This window comes from Oxyura jamaicensis, chromosome 2 (genome assembly GCF_011077185.1).
Source record: "Oxyura jamaicensis isolate SHBP4307 breed ruddy duck chromosome 2, BPBGC_Ojam_1.0, whole genome shotgun sequence".
NCBI lineage: Eukaryota > Metazoa > Chordata > Aves > Anseriformes > Anatidae > Oxyura > Oxyura jamaicensis.
Window position 1 is genome coordinate 143,756,744 of NC_048894.1, and position 6,881 is coordinate 143,763,624.

Below are 6,881 nucleotides of genomic sequence, written 5' to 3' on the forward strand. Positions count from 1 at the left end.
ATGGTTCACTGTTAACTTGATACTGAAAGTGAGTCTTTCCATTGAAGTCAGTCAGAACATGTAACTCTCCCTGCCATGGCATGATGGGAATTTTTTTTGAAGATGGATGGGAGAAGTCTCATGCTCTGATCTCCAAGCCTTCTACAGGAGGCTCTGAACAATTAAGTATGAATGGTGAATATTATTAAATCAAGCAACCTGATTTAGTTGATCTTTGGATTTCTTGTTAAATGAAGAAAATTGTTAAATAAGTATTTGCAAAATGAATGTTAGATGTATTGCCACCTCTTTCACAGGTGGAAAAAAAAAAAAAAAAAAAAAAGTTCTTCAGAGGAACATATCCTTTCCTACATTTATGGACATTTCCATCAAAGGAGTTCATATTCTGAGTCACAGTACAGCCCCACACAGTGACTTTAAATGCTGCCTCTCTGTGCAGGGGTCGGTTCTCCCAGATGCTCAATGACCCTGAGTGATTCTGAAAGCTGAAGACATGTCATCTTGCCTGATGTTCAGCACCCTCCTCTTCACAGGCATTCTCCACACTTTTTGCCAAAAGTAAACAGAATTATTGATGAAGCATTATGTATTTTCCTGCCTAAGCAATAGAAAGGTAAGGTCTGCAATAGAATTGAAACTATCACAGCTAATGTAACAGCAGTTGTGTGTTCTTACATAAACGAGGACTATTGTAGGGAAAAGGGATATGTAGTATTACTAAGTATTCCGGACATAGCTTTTAGGTACTGGGAGTCCTTGCATGAAGTTGAATAATTAAATATGTTCTAAATACATTGCTAGTAGGCTCCAATTAAGGCTTATGAGAAGCATGGTGTAGACACATCAGAATATTCCTAATGAATCTTAAACTTACCAAAATGAGCTTCTCTCAGCATTTACTCATTAGCTTAACTAGTGTAAAAGGCAAATGCCAATATGTACTTACAGTTATCGCATATAATAATATGACCAGGCTAAGGAAAAATATGTATTGTGACTCCATGCTAGGTAAAAAGAAGTACAACATCCTAATGAAGATAAAATTTTCACATTTAAATAAACTGAAAGCATTGGTTAGGAGTTTAAAGATTACCTTGATCTAGCAGAATTTAGTTAAATTACACTTTCCATCTTCACTTTATGTTAATGATTATAATCTTCACCAAAATAAGAAGATACCTTTTATACCTGATGGAGATGATAACAGGGTTGCTTAAGTAGCACCGTTGTATGGTTGTATATATAAGATTAAAATTTTCAGATGTATTATCAGCTTAACATCCTAAACCTGTTTTCAACTCTCATTCAAGTGTTCAGAAAACTCTTAATAAATTAGGCACCTGTATTAATGGACCTAGATACCAATCTTTTTGCTGTAGCAAGGTGCGCATAATTTCACTGAGGGAAGGTTATGTCATCTTTGATGTGAAGATGGAATATACATATGCCATACATAGCTGCCTGCAAGTAAATGGTAAAGAAAAAAGAAAAAGTCTTCAGTTCAGGAATTTCCTGTTCTGAGGCAAGCACTGCAAAAATCTTTGAGTTCCACTGGCTCTTTGCTGTTCACCACATTTCTCAAAAAGGGAAGAGGTGAATCTGGTTTTACTTCTTTTGCACTTACAGCTAATATTACAACAAAGCAGCTTTCTAATGTTCACGTCCTCCCCTCCTTTAACCATTGACTTCAATGTGTTGTTTAGGCTCCTATTAAAACAAATAAGTAAGTTACTTTCTCCATAAAGTACTTCTTCCTAACTGTATGGGCTCTCTGGAGTTCCTCAGTTTTGTTCAGTTTCTGCAGAGGAAGATGAGCAACAAATTTTGACTAAACCTTTAAAAGAGAGAGGTTAAGTTAGATGGATTGCAACCCCAGAACCTGAGGAGCAGAGGTCAACAAGGTCTGCTGACATAAGAGCTTATAGAGTTGTTCTCTGGGAAGAGCAAGGAGGTTTTTCCAGTAAGAGGAAAGGCATCTCTCCTCCCCCCTTCCCGCCCCCCCCCCCCCCCCATTGAAAGTGTTTTTGACATATCTTGAGGAATTAATATTTTTAAGTAGTTTTGAAACACTTATTTGGTATTAATCCAAAAGTAGTGCCTCAGTAAGATTATGTCATTCTTGTTTTATTTTGACTTTTAATTTTTCATATATATATATTTTATATAAATTTATATATTATATATAATTATATATTTTATAAATATATGCATATATTCATATATTTTTGAAGACTGTGAATTTTGTTCCACAAATGATCTTTTGAAATGTAAAACTGAAACATACCCGGGCATTTTTGGCCACCTCAAAAAATTTTTTTTCCTTTTTCATATTTTCAATTTTATTATTTGTTAAAATAAAATGTTGTAAAAAACCTGTGTTTGTGAACATTTTGCCTTAAAACACATATTCATTTTCCACTGGGGAAAGATTTTGATTGCAACTGGAAACACATACAAGTCAAATGGGTACTGGGATTTGAGAGAAAAGGTAGAGATTAGCCAGTGGTACTTGCTTGGCTGGTTGTACAAAATAATGCAATTAACATTGTTGCATCAGAATAGAACAATTTCCATTTTCTTAAAAAGAGCACTTATTCAGGGAAACTCATCCCTGTCCTTCCAGGAGACTCATGTGTGTCCACTTTGAGAAGAAGCAGGGTGGGAGGTCATGAGAAAAATAGTTTTCAAATCAAGCTGGAAATGAGTTCCACAAGGAAGTCCTTGAAAAACACACATTCAGTGTCATCCAAGAGCCCTGGCAGAATTGGTGGGTTACAAAGTGATGATGCTTCAGAGAGAGAGCTGCCCCAGACTCCTGTTCAAAAATCCAACAAAGAAATGAAGGACTTGGGCCAGAGGGCTGGAAGGATAAAATCCAATGTGGAAAAATAACTTGTTCAAGCACAGATCAGCCTTAAAAATTAAGAAAGCTAAAGTTTTACATAATTAAAGGTGTGGCTGCTCCAGAAAAGTACATGAGCCCAGGGGGATTAAGACTGGCCTAGACCAAAAAGGGTTACTTGGTGATAAATAACTCTTAGAAATGGTAATTATGTTATGCCCTAATGTTATTTACTGCCTAATATTGTTCACTGTGACTCCTTTAATTAATCTACCTGACATTCTCACTAACTCATTCCTTTTATCTTTGGCTGAGATTAAAGGTCCTTTTTATCTTATTGCTTTAATGTTCATTCTTGGGTGAATCCAGTATGAAATTGGATGCCCGAGTGTATTTTGAATACCCCAGTTTTGGGATTCACAGCAAGCTTACTGCCCATTCTAAAACTATTGCAAGATCTTGATATAGTTGATCACTCTGAAATCAGTTTAATTGAGACAGGAAAGAAGTTCCTAAAGTACTACATTTCCCAGCCTACACAATTTCTCAGAGGAAGTTCAGAGTCACTCGTAGTTTAAAGTAAGAACCCTTTCCAAAAAAAAAAAAAAAAAAAAAAAAAAGATTTCTCACTACCCTCTCCAGTCACTTTGAGAAGCTGTTTAGCTAAATTGCCTTGTAATTTTCCTTTGCTGGTTTGCCCAAAAAACTCTCAGACACCCCATGTTATTTTTTCCCAGGACAGGTTTTACTCTCCTATGATATTTTGAACTGCTTTCAATTATTCTGACTGGTCAAGCTCTCCAATGAAAATGCTCCAGTTCCCTGAAGCAGATCCCCATGATGACTTAGGCAAAAAAATAAATATAATTATTTAACCTTATGATAAATTGTGCATGATCAGCTCTGTGCTGCAAAACACCATCTTATGGCCCTGTACAATTTTGGTGGCTAGTTCACAAGCAACATTTTATCCTCAAACACGTACTCCAGGGCAGATTAAACAAAAAACTTTTTATAAATAATTTAATAATGAATGGTTATGATGCACACAACTGCTTCATTTCCCTCTGCATATACAAAGGAACTTGCTTTCCACTTTCTCTATACAGATGGCACCTGCAGATTCCTCTTCAGAGACCTTTCAGCAAGTGACTCTGCAGCAACAGAAATGTTCTTCCCACTGATGAATATCTTCTGGCAAGTGCTCAGCAAGGGTGGCATAGGGGCCGGGTCCAGCACTGGAGAATGTCACATTTGCCTTCAGCATCTTCTTTACAGGTTACAGCACAAATGCCCAGGACTTTTTACATGGGAATATTTTCAGACAGCAGCCCTCCAAGCATAGTGCCAAGCCTTCAATAGCTGAAAAGAGCATCTAAGTCCATTTCTCTGTTTCCATCTCTCATGATCCCTCTTTCTGCAGCCCTGGCAGATGCTTTGATACCACCATAATCCAAAGGATGGCCTTCATTTCTCCCATCATTTTGTTGTCATTTCCCTTCTGTTCACCTGTAACATTATTTTATACTTGTGTGGTATTTAAAAATTTTTAACCATATTTAATAAGAATTTCTTAGCAGTTTCTTCATAAAATGTAATGGTGAGCCAGACTGTTGCTCATTCCTTTGCCTGGCTTGCCTAGCAACATCATCTTGTGCTTTGATTTCTGAGCTCTTGGCAGAGATATCTTTTTTTTTTTTTTTTTTTTTTTTTTTTTTTTTTTTTTCTGAGTTAATATAGCACTGGGTGCGAAGGGAGATCTTGCCCAGGGGCAGAATGGTTAGACCTATATTCACTGGAATTACAACGAACAGTAATAATAATAATAGCAACATTTCTTCAAGGATACCACACATAGCGAGTAAGAATGTGGCCAAAGAATGGGTGTTATTGAATTTCTGATGAAATAGTGAGATGCTTCAGTGAAAAAGAATACCGTTTAAAGGTGATAGTTTTTGTTTATTTTGTCTTCATCAGACATACCAAAAATTCATATTCAGTCTAAATTATTCATGATTATTTTGCTATTCCTGATGGATTTTTGTACAACAAGTCTTCAGTTACACTGAATTCTTTAAGTAACCTTAATGATAATATTACTATTACATGTTAGCAAATCGTTGAACATACAGAGACACACAGGATTTTGATGAAAAGCTGCAACTCTGAAAAAGTTCAGTGATTGTCATCTTTGGAGCATATTTTGTGATCATCATCCTGCTGGGCACTTAGGTATCTGTTGTTTTCCATATCACACATATTTAAAATATATAAAGTAGAATGAAATTCACAAAAGAGAGATATCAAACCACTTGTATGACATTACAACTCTACATGACTACTGTTATAATAATACCCAATACCCTAGGCTACGAGTAGTAATAATTATACTAAGCCTAGCGTAGATTCTCACTGAAGTAATGATCTCTGTTCTGATGCCTACTGATATTAAATACCAATAAAAGTTGGGCCCTTGTTGGGAGATACTAATCAAACATATGTTCTGCCAATCTGATCTATCTCTACTATTATCACATAATGATACTCTACAAGGCACAGGGAGCAGCACACAGCTTGATTCATTTCCCATTATCAGGTAATACACAAACTGTGCTGACTATTGTGCAAAATTTCTGGGGATGAAAAGAGAAAAAAAAAGGATGGTAGTTAGAAAAAGAGAAAGAATAAATGGGAAAAATGCCTGCCTGCCAGTGCTAGGATTGTGAGCCTACATGCTTCAGCTGATGAAAGATGGAGAGTGCTATAATGTATTTTATTACTTATGCTAACTGTTGCTATGTAAGATGACTTGTGACAAGGTAAAGGTGACAAATATAAAAGACAGCTCTATTGTGGAGCTATATTGCATTGATGTTTACTTATGCTTCCATAAGGCAATAGAATAAAGCTTGAACAATTTGCATCCAATTTAGAAATCAGGAGCATAAAATTAATCTTAAAGGATAAATTGAGCTGTTTCAGTAAAGTATACAAGTATCCATTTTTATCCCAGTTATATGGTCTTTTGTTGTTGTTATTGCTGTTGTTTTATTTTGCTTCCTATCATTCTCTTACTCCAAATGTAATTAAGTGACCTGGCTGTAGGCAGAACAGCTACAAACACAGAAGGAGCAGGACTAATGTATGGTGAGAAACAGTGTCACTGGGTGCCCTCTTACCCACATGGACATTATGAAGAGGAAAAAGGTGAAAAGTACCTAAGTGCAAAAAATAAAAATAAATAAAATAAAAAATAGAAAGTACCTCTGCCTTACAGGATAACATAAACCTTACAAAAACCTTTAAGAAACATTAACCCAAGCAAATAGTGTGTGCCAGCACAGCTATAAGTTCTGAAATAATAGAGTGAGGTGTTAGTAACCTTTTCTAGTTCTACATTGCACTTCATCCAATAACTTCAACAAAATAACATTACTCAAGTCAGAGTTCTGGTAGGCTATACCAAGATGTTTCTCATTTTCTGTTTTGTTCCCTTGGAAAGAATAAATAGCGCTGCTATTATTTTGAGATTTTCAGCTCAATGTTACTCTACATCACTTGGAGTCTGTCAATTTTTGCAGTGCTAGTCATTATATTTACTAATGAAGACATTTTAGAAATTAGCATAACCAGACATTGTAAACAGCTATAGTCTTGAAAAGATGAATTAACAACTGTCCTAGTTCATGGCTACAGCTCCTCCTGGGGCCATAGATGCTTGTCTTAGTTTCTGTATTTTATACAGAAGAAGAGATTAAAGACGCTAAGCCAGACAGAAAACAGCAGTTGCAGCAAGTCTGGACAAATAGGATGAGGGACAAAATGAGCCTGGGCAAACCCTCGGCCCCTATCAGCACTGATTCAGAAACTCTGGGCAAAAACTCAGAGATATGGCAGCCTCTCTGTGCTGAACATGTACCGTCTAACTTCAGACAACTAAAATTTTTGTCTGAAGTTAGTCCGAACTGGGCACCCATGTTTTAGCTGTAGCTGGTGGAGGGGAACAGACACTTGCAGGATATGATTCACCACATTTGTT

General features: G+C 36.3%; 1 long non-coding RNA gene across 2 annotated transcripts; it reads left to right on the top strand.

Moving 5' to 3' along the window:
* The first annotated feature begins 1,385 nt into the window (after nucleotides 1–1,385).
* On the top strand, nucleotides 1,386–5,844 carry LOC118162439. Of its 2 annotated transcripts, none has more exons than XR_004748450.1 (3): nucleotides 1,386–1,593; nucleotides 2,624–2,767; nucleotides 3,952–5,844. It is a non-coding gene; the product is annotated as an uncharacterized LOC118162439 (long non-coding RNA). The 2 variants fall into 2 exon arrangements; XR_004748451.1 differs by lacking the exon at nucleotides 1,386–1,593 and adding an exon at nucleotides 2,422–2,488.
* Nucleotides 5,845–6,881: the final 1,037 nt, after the last annotated feature.